Source organism: Cyprinus carpio, unplaced genomic scaffold (assembly GCF_018340385.1).
Source record: "Cyprinus carpio isolate SPL01 unplaced genomic scaffold, ASM1834038v1 S000006753, whole genome shotgun sequence".
Lineage (NCBI taxonomy): Eukaryota > Metazoa > Chordata > Actinopteri > Cypriniformes > Cyprinidae > Cyprinus > Cyprinus carpio.
Window position 1 is genome coordinate 2,174,342 of NW_024879352.1, and position 14,437 is coordinate 2,188,778.

Sequence of the window (14,437 nt, forward strand, 5' to 3'; positions counted from 1 at the left end):
CAGAGTCTTAAAATATTTTTTATAACAAACATGACGCTCTGTGACACTATCTCTGCTCTCGTCTCTTCACGAGTTTGAGTAAGGAGGTAAAGAATGTCAACGACAGGAGGTGTGTAAATGTCGGGATGTGCTCGGAGGAACAGAGCAGCTATGGGATGGAGAAAGTGGGAGTAAAAAAACAAGTGTGTATCGGTTGGACGGAAGGTTAGATGGTTTGGGAGGGGAGACTGAAGAGCGGCGGACACAGTGCTGGAACAGAGATGGTGAACACCATGAAAGCCAAGCTGCAGGAACTCTCTGTTTTCCAGGTACAGTTTATTGTTGCTTTGTGTCTGTGTTTTTTTTAGTCACCATATGTGTTTTTTTTTTTATCTCTCTTGCTCTTTCTCTCACATATACATTTTCCTCTGTCTAACCCTCAGACTCAGTTTAGCACTGTTGCCTTACGGCAGTCAGCGACCTCAAAGTACCAGCTTTTACAGAAATGATGAATTGCAGTTATGGATCGCCCTGTCTTCTAAACAGATGGAGGTCAGACACACATTCATGATTGTTAAAAAGAATCATAGGACCCCCCAATAAGCAAATCAAACCAGCAGTACAATCAAACGGATTAATAAAATCGTCAACAATGTAAACAGATTCTGGCAGAAGCAGCAGGACAAGTTTGAGGGAATTTGAACAGAAGTTTCTGGAAGATGAGGAGCAGAGGAGAGACACTGCAGCCCAACCAGCTCTGCACTCAAGACCTTCTGAAAACTACAGGTTCACACATCTGTCTCTCCCGCTGCTGTGTACTTTAATAACAGCAAGCAAAGTTACTGATTTCATGTCTTCCGTTTGACTTCCCACTTGACCTTGGGTTTTGCTGTGCAGGATGCTTATGAAGATGCTGGTGGAGATGGCTGGGCTCCAAGCGGAGTGAGCTGAACCAGAGTTTTAGTTCTGAAGGCTCAATATGAGAGAGCTTTACAAGAACTGGTAGACTTCTTCTGGACACCGTCAGGATAAAATGGCTTTGCTGATCAGAAGATGTGAACAGTGGGATCAGTGATGGAGGTTCAGATCCTTCTTGATAAAACACAAGGTACAGCAGATGTTGTGTCGGACATTTGTTGGAAAATATTCTACTGACAACAACTATACGTGACTCTTGTATCAATATGTCTAATCTACTACACTCATTGTTCAAAATTCAGAATCTAAGATTTCTGATTTATACCCCGGTTTATTAGGCAAAATAGACAAGACTGACACTACCATTCAAAAGTTCAGTACAATTTTTTTTTAAAGAAATCAGTACTTTTATTCAGCAAGACTGCTGCAAAAATGACAGTAAAGGCATTGTTACAGAGGATTCTATTTAAAATAAATGCTGTACTTTTGGAAATTACTATTCATCAAACGAATACTAAAATACAAATGTGTCCATAAGCAGCACAACTGTTGTCACATCGATAATAATAAGATTGTTTCTTGAGCATCAACTCAGCGTATTATTAAGGATTTCTAAAGGAGTCATGTTGACACTGAAGACTGGAGTCAGTATGGTTACCTCATGTCAGTTTTTGCCATCACAGGAATAAATTACATTTTAAAAATATATTAATCTATATCAAAAGAGTTATTTAAATGGTAACAATTTTTCAAAATGTTACTATTTTTTATGTATTTTTGATCAAATGGAGCCTTGGTGAGCATAAGAGACTTTTAAAAAAACATTAGAAAATATTACTGACCCCAAACCTTTGAATGGTAGTTTACACATATAAAATATGTAGTCTTTCTTTTCACGGATATATATGATAATATATAGATATATATAGTATATATCTATATATATATATATATATATATAGTATATATATATATCATATATACATACAGGTCAAAAGTTGGAAACATTACTATTTTTAATGTTTTTGAAGTTTTCTTCTGCTCATCAAGCCTGCACTTTATTTGATCCCCAAAAATACAGAAAAAACAGTAATATTGTGAAATATTATTACAACTTAAACTAATAGTTTTCTATTTGAATATACTTTAAAAAAATAATTTATTCCTGTGATGCAAAGCTGAATTTTCAGCAATCATTACTCCAGCCTTCAGTGTCACATGTAAAATAAAGTCTATCACAATGATCATTTAGAAATCACTCTAATATTCTGATTTATTATGAGTGTTGGAAACAGTTCTGCTGTCTAATATATTTGATGAATAAAAGGTTAAAAAGACGACTGCATTTATTCAAAATAAAAAAAAATTCCTAATAATTATATTCTAATAATATATTTTCTTTACTATCACTTTTTATCAATTTAACACATCCTTGCTGAATAAAAGTATTGATTTTATTTTAAAAAAAAAAGAAAAAAAAAAATTACTGACCCAAATTACTGACCAGTAGTGTATATTGTTATTACAAAATATTGTATATTTTAAAAACATAGCTACTTTTTCTTTTCTTTTTTTTTTTTTTTTACATTTTATTCATCAAAGTAATCCTAAAAAAGTATCACATGTTCGAAAAAAATATTAAAGCAGCAGAACTGTTTCCAACTTTGATAAATGAATCATCATATTAGAATGATTTCTAAAGGATCAATGTGATAATGATCCTAAAATTCAGCTTTGCATCACAGAAATAAAATGATAATTTACAGTATAATAAATTTAAAAACAATTACTTTAAATTGTAATAATATATCACAATATTACATGTTTTTTTCTGTATTTTTGATCAAATAAATGCAGGCTTGATGAGAGAACTTCTTTCAAAAACATTAAAAAATAGTAATTGTTTCCAAACTTTTGACCTGTACTGTATATATATATATATATATATATATATATATGATGATTCTGGTCTCATGCAGTCAAATACTCTCAAGTTGATGAGTGTGGACCATGTTGTCTGTCTTCTCTTCCGGCAGGAGTTTTTCCAGGGGCTAGAGACGCATGTTGTCCTTACACAGGCCTTCTTCAGGCAGGTCAGTGGGTTGGTGGTGCAGCGGGAGGTCCAGAGCTTGGAAGAGACTGTGGCTCAGGCCCAGGCTGTACTTAAACAGGCTCACAAACGAGGAGTGGAGCTGGAGGGCATCCTGGAGGTGTGTGTGGATTTTTGTGTTTCGTTATTTGTATACATGATGCAAATTATAAACACTGATGAGTGCAGTGCATATGAAGTAAATAACTTGTGCTTTGTGGCATCAGTGGTTGGAGCAGGTTGTGGGGTGACTATCAGGCCCTGTACAGACAGCTGGAGGCAGTGGAAAGCAACATCCCCAGTGTAGGCCTGGTGGAGGAGACGGAGGACAGATTGAGCGATAGAATTGCTTTGTATCAGGTACAGCTCCATCACACAAAAGATCACTATATACGGTTTACACCATAAAATTCATTACAACATAATTTTACATTATAAAAATTACATACTATATCTGTATTGCGGGTTTGTGCGTTAGAAAATCGAACGAATGCCTATTAAATTACTCACATTCAGGAATTTGAAGTTACTATGAATTAGCAAACAGGATGCATAATTGTAATGTGAAATTTAAAGAACTAAACTGAAACTTCATTTTATCTTTATGTGTTGTTACATATTGTTTGGGTTGGTAAGGGTTTTTTAAAACAAGTCTGAAACATTATGTCTAGTTTTACTAGCACTTGACAGTATTGATCAGTTGAATGTGTCTTTGCTGAATGCAATTATTAATTCTTTAAAAAAAAATGTCTTACTGACCACAAAATTTGGAATGGTAGTAGACATTGGGAATGCTAGAAAACTCTACAATCTAAATCTAATTTTAAATCTCACTCTCTCTCTCTGTTAGCGTCTGAAGGCCAGTCTCTCTGAGCGGCAGCAGCAGTTGTAAAGTTGTTGGAGGATGGAAAGAGGCGCTTTTTACATGTGTCCTGCTCAGAGCTGGAGACTCAGCTCACTCAGCTGGGGGCCCAGCACTGGCTCAGCACCACTCACCAAGATCAGATAAAGAGCTACACCGCCTGGATTCCACTTCCTCAAAACACTGGAATCAGGTCTGTGATCTGGTCACTTACTGTGTGATTCTGTCTACTTTGCCTTAAAGAGAGAAGAAACACGTGTGTGTGGTTGTGTCTCCATGTATGCACATTTTTATTGACATCACATTGGTGTCTTCATATTTTATTGTAGGTATCAGAGTGAGTCAGCTGAGCTTAGTCAATGGCGTGAGTTCAGCACTAGACCGCACTGGAGTTCTGGAGCACTCAGTCTGTTACGGTACCGTCAAGAGCTAGAGACTGTCAGAGACCATCTTCATGCCTTCCTGGTAAGACCGGCCATTACATATCCAGCTAAAAGAGCCTTAGGTCTCACATTGACTTTTACAGACACACTCTACATTGGTTCTGTATTTGCAGGAGTTCTCTAAAGAGGTCGACGCCAAGTCTTCTTTGCGTGCCTCAGTTCAGAGCCAGGGAATCAGCTGCTCCGGTTGAAGAAAGTGGACACCGGCAGCACTCAGGGCAAACTTGGCCCAGGTAGACACACAGTGGGCTGATCTTCTCACTCGTATCCCTGTGGTCCAGGAGAAACTACATCAGGTATGATGACTAGGACAGATTGCACTGCCTCATCTCAGTTACAGGACAGTATGCAGATAATGAACAGGCTCACATGGCTATGCTGATTGTAGCATTAATATTGTGATCAACAGCTGCAGATGGAGAAGCTGCCATCCCGTCATGCAATAACTGAACTAATGAGCTGGATATCCCTCATGGGAGAATGTTATCCAAGAGGACCAGCAGAAGATCATGGGGGCAGTGGGATCCGAGGCTCTGCAAATGTACCTTCAGAAATACAAGGTAGCAAAAAGGACTTTTGAAATAATAAAGAAACATATCATTAGTCATTTTGTACTCCATTGTCAAGACACCAAATCTCTCTTTTTTTTTTTATTTACCCCTCTCAACAGGGTTTTCGGATCGACCTGTCCTGTAAGCAGCTGACGGTGGACTTTGTGAATCAGTCAGTTCTGCAAATCAGCAGTCAGGACGTGGAGGGGAAACGCAGTGACAAAACAGACTTTGCTGAGCGTCTTGGGGCCATGAACCGCCGCTGGCAGATACTGCAGGCGACTGGTTACAGAGAAGGTTAGACATAAATGCAGAAAAATTCTCAAATTGGCTGCAAAAAATTAGGTTTTGTGCAGTTCATTGCAGCTGCCCAGTGCTGCTGTTGTTAGAGCAAAAAAAAAGTGGTAATGGTAAAATAATTTGTAATTGAAAAAAACAACAAGTAATTAAAATAAGTACATAAAAAACCTCGAAGTAATGCTAAACAACCAAGCGTTTTAACAAGTGGACTGTGACTTTTGGACCCATTGTATGCAATTTAGCTTTATTTTTATTATCATACTGGTGTCTTTTGGTTTCACAGATTTTCAGATTTAGAGGGTCTGCTTGAAAGCAGTTGGAGTTTAGTAGAAAGCGGTTCAGACCTTGAAGACCTGGTTTAGTGTACAGGAAGAGAGACTCAAAAAGCAAGCACAGGATTGAGGATGTTTTTCCTCAGCCTCAGAAGTCGCGCTCAAGATTGTCAGAGGTAGGTACTGCACCCTAGTTTTTAGGCTCTACACAATACACAGTACAAACTATGTGTATCACGAGTGAAGATTACATGGATAATCTGGAAATATTCTATGTGATTTGATTCGAAAGATTGATCTGACTGTGACTGTGTATGCTAGGAAATGGAAGTGTTGGTGGTAAAGGAGAAAGAGAATGATCCTGGCGAAGGCTCGAAGAGAAAGGATGCTATTAATGCAGGATAGAGGAAAGGCTTGAGGATGGCTCTGTTATTATGGACACTCTAAAAGGTCTAAACCCAGTCCTTGGGCCAATCTGGATCACATGGTATGTTTTACCTGGACGAATTTGGTTTAAAGATTCTCAGTTTGTAAGCTTCATTACAGGATTGTTCACATGTTTTTTATAGACACTCATAGACATGTACTATCACTGAAATTTCGTATTTTTTACTGAAACACTGATTATGTCCTAAATGATGTTTGTGTGTAATTGCAGATTTAGGCGGCAGCAGATGGTCAGTTCTTCCGGTCATTGCTTGAGCAGTCGGAGCCCTGATATACACGCATATGATGATATTCAGGGCTTACCGTATGGAAGGGAACGTTACGCCATTTCTCTTCTTTGGTCCTTCCTCACTGGCTCCCCAGAAGCTGTGCAGGTTCACGTGGAGAACCTTGCTGTGCTAGTCTCCACAAACTGCAACATGATGGCTTTTATCGCATTATATATTATATATGACAAACTTAAATCACCAGGGCTTTCTGTGTGTTTTGTCAGACTTTCAAGAGGAGCTGGAGACACATGGAGTGCATTTTACGGAAACTTGGCTCCATAAACAACAGCTGCTGAGGTGACTCTCATCCCTCATGAGCGATTCACTCAACACAGCACTGGGTGATGTAAATCTCAGGTGAGTTTCAAAAACGTCTAGTAACTAACAAAGACACTGATCAGTACAAAGTGATCAGAAATCATTGACTTACTGATCTGCTGTCAGGTGGAACATGCTGCTGGAACAGATCTCAGATCAGCTGAGGAGGAGTAAGAGCCTGCTGCAGCTGTGGCAGCATTACAAAGCACTACACACAAAAAACAACACCAACATCAACAAACAATAAAAACAGCCACAAAAACTAACCAAAAACAACACCAACAGAAACATCACATAAAACAAAGCATGATGGGTTATGTTACAAACCAAAATGGGTTTGGAAGCCTGTGCTTGGGTTATGTTAGCAACCCAAAAGTATGCAGGCAATTGTGTGCAGTTGTGAAAGCCTTGTAGCAAGGGCCACAGTATTCCTCTTTGTAAAACTGGTATTTCTGCAGGGTCTTATGGCATCTGAGGGATCCGTAGAGTCTGTCCTGCAGCAGCTGGATGAGTTTTCAGAGCAGCTGAGGCAACAAGTGGACCCCTCTGCCATGACAACCTTCCATACAGACCACCTGTCACTTACTCAGCGATTAGCAACAGTTGGACATGCCCTCCAAAGACAGCATGCTCTGCTAGAGGTTCAGATGATTTAGAATTTGCCTTGTGCACACAGACATTGAAACAGAGCATTTATACAGTCTTCACGCATTTATTTTAATAAAATATAGACTGCTGTTTAAAAGTTTGGGTAAGATTATTTGATGTTTTGATCCCTTATGCTCACCAAGGCTGCAATTATTTAATGAAAAATACATTAAAAACAGTAATAATATGAAATATTTTTACAATTTAAAATAACTGCTTTCTATTTTTATATATATTATGCTGCCTTGCTAAATAAAAATATTTATTTCCTTTCATAAATAAATAAATTAAATCCCAAATCTTCAAATATGGTAGTATATATTTTAAATTGAATAATATAATGTTTTTAATAAAATAACTTTCATACTATCCTTACATAGTTCAGACTATCGTTTTGTCACTTTCACAGATGCCAGACTGTAGAACATATCAAGTGTAAATGTGTTTTTTTCTCTCCTTCCTTTCCTCAAGGCTGGTGTGAGGAAATATGAGAGGTTTAGTAATGAGTTACATTCTCTGAGCCACTGGTCAGAAGAAGCTGAGAAGGTTCTGAAGGAACCAGACCCAATCGGTTCTCCAGATATCTCATCTGTGCAGGAACACATGGAAAAACTTAAGGTGAAATTTGTTGACCATTTGCCTTTAAAATTATAGTGTTGTATAAACACTTCTGAACTTTCTCATATGTATGTGTGCGTATAGACCCAAATGTTAAAGCTGAGCAGTCTTTCTCCTGATCTGGAACGTTTGAATGAGTTGGGTTATCAGCTTCCCCTCAACGATAATGAAATCAAGCATCTGCAGAACCTTAACAGGAGTTGGTCATCTAACTCTGCTCATACAATTGAGAGATTCAGGTATGTGTGGTTACTGTTAATCTATGGTAGATTTTCAATTTCTTCCTAGAAGCGTGTAATATTCAGTTGTCTGCATCTCTGTGTATGTGCAGTAAACTGCAAAGCCTGGTATTGCAAAGACAGAGCTTCTTGGAGAAGTGTGATGCTTGGATGACATTTCTTACCCAAATAGAGGAGAAACTGGCCGCTGATATCTCTGGAAACTACCAGAGCCTGCTAGACCAGCAGAGAGAGCATGAGGTACTGATACATTAAAAAAATATATGGAAAATACTTTTTTAGAATCTACAACTAAAGCATTTACATTACTATTCAAAAGTTTGGGGTCAGCAAGATTTTTTAGTGTTTTTGAAAAAAAGTATCTAATCCTAGGTTCACACATACTCCGTGCGTATGCAGTTCATATGCGGTGCATAAGCAGCACTGACTTTCATAAAGGATGCGTTTGAAGTCTGCTAATGATCCACGGCTGTTTACTGCAAACACATCTATCCATTATTTTGATTTCAAATCCAAATGTTGTTACTGAAAATGCCTTTTCAGCATTGCGATTCTCTTTTTACACAGTACAGAAATACAATCTTTCATAGAAATAAAAATGTTTAACCGTACTAAATATAAGCAACGTGTTATTCATTGTTTTACTTCTAGATTTATATATTAAGTTGTAGGGGTGTAAATCAGACATTTCATCACAATACGATATGATATTGATTCTTATATACAGCAATATGATATTTGCCGATACCTCAAAAAATTCTACGATACTTAAACGTTATGATTCGATTCAGTAGTATATTGATCGATTTATCGATATTATGATATTATATACCTATTTTACACAATAAGTTAAATTTTCACAAAAATACAAACAAAACAAAAAAAAACAACATAACATGAACATTTATCTGAAATTTGCACATCCTGTACCCCATATTCACAACAAAAAATACACATTTTTAAATGATAAAGAATAATAAATAATTGTCTAAAAGTAATGAGATCAGTAATCTTATGACATGACAACAGTCAAGAAAGTCTTTCAGGCTGTGCTAAAATGTTCAATATGTAAAATCTAGGAATTTCCTCATTAGGAAACAACAAAAATTCGGTAGTTGTAGGAAAAAAAAAAATGTTTAAGACTATCTCATTCCTGCTACAAAACACTAAAACTAAACTCTTAATACTACTATTACTTTAAGACTTTTTTTGGCTGCTACTATACATCGCAGTCTGGGTCTCATGCAAACATGCAGGGCTAAATCAAGATTAAGAATGTTTTCCAAATAACAAGCAATAGCAGAAAATAAATACACAAATGAAGTCAGCAGTGCTTTTTAGGTTTTTCAGATAGCCTAGGTATAAAACGTTTTCAGGTACAGAAATTAATAAAGTAATAAAATATAAAATATTCTTCATAGTCTTCACTGTTTAAATGAAATATTCGTAGATTAATACTTATTTATGTTACAAAAGTCATTCAGTCAAAAGGAGTGAGATAGTGTTTTCTTTAACAGCATTATGTTTATTATTAGTCCACATACACAATAAACACGAAACACACAGATCCAATATTCTTTTTATGTTAAGACATAAGCTTAACGGACTATGTTTACATTTAATTATATTTATTAGTTTGATTGCATTTATAGTTTAATTACTACATTTTCATGTCAATCCATTTTTACCACAATCAATGCGCTGTCACTTTAATTCAGCGTGTGCAGCGCAGCAGCAAAAATAGACTCGGTGCAGAAACGATCACTGCACTGCTGCAGACGTACCGCTCCTGGAACGCACTGCTGGACCGTAATCGTATGCATTGCGAACGCTCTAATCCGTATTATAATAATAATAAAAATATGCAGCATAAAATGTATAGGGGCATAGTTTAATTACCTACTTTATGGAACCGCTCTACTTTTTTGTGTGTGGATAGCTATTCCAAGCGGAGATGTTTAGCAGACATCAAATTCTATACTCTATCATCAATGATGGACATCAGCTCCTAAATCAGGGACAAGTGGAAGAAAGGTATCATTTGTTTATTTCCTTATTCTTGTTCTTTCATTCATGCATATAGTGACAGTCTCTTTTTCGTCCTCTTGCCCAAAAGGGATGATTTTGGTATGAAACTAGCACTGCTTAGTAACCAGTGGCAAGGTGTGGTGAGGCGTGCCCAGCAAAGACGGGGGATTATTGACAGTTTGGTTCGGCAATGGCAGCGGTACACAGAGCTGATAGAGAAACTGCATCATTGGCTGCAAGAAGTGTCAATAGAACCAGAAGAACAACAACAAGGGGCAAGAGTGGCACTACAGCAGATTCGTGGAATGTTAGACCACATACAGGTAAAGGTATAGCCATATTTACATTAAAGTAGAAATAATTGCCACCTGTAAATAGCCTAAAGTACCCTGCATGTCCACTTTTCTCCACCCAGCTGAAGGAGCGTGTGCTCCAGAGGCAACAGGGCAGCTACATTCTCACAGTGGAGGCCGGGAGGCAACTCCTCCTGTGGGCTGATGCCAGAACGGAGGCCTCGCTTCACACTGAGCTGACTGATTTGCAGGATCACTGGAGAACAATTAACATCCGTCTTGATGAGAAGAAGAAAGAACTGCTTTCTTGGTTAAGGGTGAGTTAAGAGTAAATATTAATAAAACATTTTTGGGTGCACTTAATGGTTGCTTATTTGCTAGATTTAATAGTTTGTATCGCTGACAAAGTACAAACACTAAATGACTTTTGCTGTTTGGAGGAAGCTCATTATTTCCAGATGGTAGCAAATCTTTGTTGAGTAGTTTTGGCTGATTATTTGCTATTGTTGGTTAATTTCTTTAGACAACCTGTGTCTTTTAGACGGATGTGTTTACCTGTAAGTTGGTTGGTTTTTGCATCGGAGTCTCCAACCACTGGAACAAAGCTTCTATTTTGCAGTTATTTTCCTAATTTAATTGAAGTTTTTTTTTGGTTTCCTATTATATTATCACGCAACTGTGTAAAATAAATTGAAAATTGTAAGTAATTTCAGAGCTTGTAATTTGGTATTTGATTTGAGTTAACGCTATAAAATAGAGTAACCTAAACTATGTGTTTAAATGAATTGTTTTCAATCTAAAATATATATAGTCAGGCGTTTGGTTTTCAGGTTTAAAATAAGTTTTCAATGTAAGTCCTCGACTTTTGGGTAGCCTACTGTATATATATGAACCAGCTGTTTGCATGGTTTGAGATTCTACTTGTTGCAGTGCTTGTGTTTTGGGTTGGTTTGTACGATGAGGTAACTGGTAGGATTTTCATAGTAACATCTAAAGGTTTTTACGGGCTTCATCTATAGTCCAAGATTTTTAGGGTATGATTGTTTTTGGTGTTTAAATATAGTTTTGGTTAATTTGTTTCAGTGAAATCAAGGGATTGGACATTACTACTTTGAATTCAAACTACCAAAAAACTATCAGAAATTAAAAATAGCTGAATTGTTGTATAAATCCAAAAACTAAAATGATAATATATGAAGCAAGGAACATTCTGGCAAAACCTATAAATGGATCTCATGTTTTCAAAGTTCTTTTGCTTACAAGAAATAGAGAGACAGTGAACGGAACTTGGTAATCTGACCTACAGAGCAAAATAGAGGGCGACGCTAGCATAAACGAGAGTTGAGAGAGTGTGTGATGTGTTTTGTGTGTTTGCGTGTGAGGGGGGATGAAAAGAGAGGGTGAGAGCCAGGGAGAAGAAAGAGGGAGCTGACAGGCGAGAGTTCTGTAGGAGGCAGGATGCGGGAGGGGTGTCTGAGCGGGCAAACAAAAACAAAAACCGGTGCTGCGCTCCCAACACAGGGCGCAGGGACAGGCAGTTATCTGACTCCATTTTTGACGACAGCATCACTGGGACACAGACAACAATTTTGGATTTGCAAAAGGAAAAATAGGCTCCTCTTTCCTTCCAGCCTCTGTCTCTCTCTTCATCTCTCTTCCACCTCCCAATGTTTTCCCCAGATGACATGATAGAAGGTACTCACTGCTTTATCTCTGCCATGAAATCTGTCTCCTCTTGCTGGTCTCCGGCGACCCTGGCCTTTTGCACTGCACCAGATTTTTAATATAGAATTAATAGATATGACATTCTCTATACTGTTCCTGATTTAAAAATGTGGTGATCACCAAACAGTCTTTCTGACTTTTCCTCGAATATTGTAATAAATATATTGCATTAGAGCTTAAAAATTGCTAAGTTAAATTGTTTTACAAGATATGTGATTGTATATATTATTTGTGCAGATTATACTGTGGCTGCAGAGTAGCATAAACACTGCTATCTCTTTATCATGCCTGCTCTTTCTCATGATTTTCCCCTTTTTTTTTTCTGGCTATGTGTGCAGGACTGGGAATCATGTGTGAAAAAAGGGAATTTCTGCATCACCACTCGAGAAGCTGAGGGACTTTAAGCAAAAGCTCTCTGTGCCCGTTACCCCGACCACCATGAGGAGCTGCAAACAGAAAACAGATTTTGTGCTGCATAGGTACACAAACAAATCTGACTCATCTTGGATCCTATGACCTTCTACAGGCGTATTGCTTCAGCAACATCTGACGATCTTTCTTATTATGTGAGCTAAACGCATTGAACAACTATTTCCTGACCAGATTTTGCAGTGATAAAGCAACAATATCTCAATAGTCCAGATAATTATTGGTTGGCAGTCTGCCTGCTATAAATCACTGCATTAATTATACCCTTGCATTCTTCTAGCAGAATGTGTGTGTGTGTGCATGTGGTGCCCTGACACTTATGAATGCAAAAGGTGTGTAAAAGTAAAATCAACACCTGCTCTGGTCTCTATAGGCCGGCCCCTGTCCAGCAAGAATGTCTTTTGACTTTGCCTGACGGGAAGGAAGTTGAGATGCATGCTAATCATGCTAAACCCGTACATGGTTAGCAGAGAGCTGAGGTTTAATAAGAAAATGCCTATGCAGCAGCAAAAAATAATAAATGAAAAAACAGCTAGCAGAGTACTGGCGGCTTTTATTGTGTAACTTCACTTTCTTGGCAACACATACCGATCTGTATATTAGATTATACAGTGGTAACTCACGTGTGATGCTAGCAGAGATCTCCAGTATCAACAAACAATCAATACAAATGCAATTAAGGTCCTTGGGTTGTTACTGTGTGTGAGGGGAAGAATATGTGCAGTCAATATTCTCTGTTTTAGATAAATGTAACCAGCTTGTCTTAGTTAATTCTTTTATTGTTTGTTTATTTTGTTTATTTAGTAGGTGGTAAAGGAGAGGATTTATTGTATTTTAAACATATAGTTCAGACTTACAGTCTTTAAATGATAAAATATTTTGTTCCTTTCCTTCCTTTCTTTTTTTTTTTTTTTTTTTAAGAATGTTTTACATAATATTCTACCATTTTTGTGTTTATGAGCGTATTTATTTTACACCCAAACCAATTATTTTCAGTAGTTACCTTTGAAACTAAATTTTTAACCTTTATTTAAACTTCAGAAGTGAATACAGGCTCGAATTATCGGTCTCATCTCTATTGAATATTGTAGCTTTTTTTCTTATCTTTGTTTTTTTTTACATTGACCATGGTTTTGTAGGTTTAGGTAAAATCCAAAAACTTTGTCAAAAATTACATTGTCAACTAGCGTACAGTTGAACTGCTATTCTTACGTGTAATTTCATTGTATTTTATTTTATTTTATAAATCTTAAATTGAGTAGTTTATTGTGCATTTCAGTTTGATGTGGGTCAATGAAAAAGGTATGTGTGTGTGTTGCTGTGATGAGCGAATTGGGAGAGAGCAGTGTTTGAAGGCGGACTGATGATGCCTAGACGGGCTGTGTATTCTGAGGGCAGTTCTCTCTCCAGCGGCCTCAGTGCTGATGACTCACAGTCTTCGCAGGAGAGACATATGACTACGTCCACGAGCCGTGTGGTTGAGGAGACCTGGTCACCTAGGTACAGTACACATACGCCAGTCCTGTCCCATAGCATTTGTTTTGCACCATAACACATTCTATGCACAGCTGTCTATCATTACATTATTGAGTATATAAACAACTGCAAATGTTTTTCAGTCACGTTCAGAGTAATGAAATATATAAAGAGGATGAATGGATTTGAATCTTTTAGCACATCGATAACTCCAATATAATTAGGTAAACGTCAATAGCGTAAAGATTGATTTTGTTATTTGCGTTGCCAAATAACTATACAGAGAAGTTCTATGATATTGTAGAATCACAACCTCAAGGAGGGCTACTCTGTTTGGGTGACTGGCTGGGCAAACGTACGAGCTGCAATGATCTGGCCGCGTAATCCCTGATGCTCTAAGATAAGAGAAAAACCATGGGGAAACGGACAGATGGTGCATGGTCTGTTGAATCTTACGTTTCTCATTTGCTCACCAATCTTTTTGCAACTTCTCTAGAACCCTATGTGGGTAAGTAATCAGGCTGTCATCACTG

The 14,437-nt window shown here is 37.4% G+C and overlaps 1 pseudogene; it reads left to right on the plus strand.

Moving 5' to 3' along the window:
* LOC109113050 overlaps positions 1–14,437 on the plus strand; it is a 117,608-nt pseudogene that overhangs the window by 84,908 nt on the left and 18,263 nt on the right.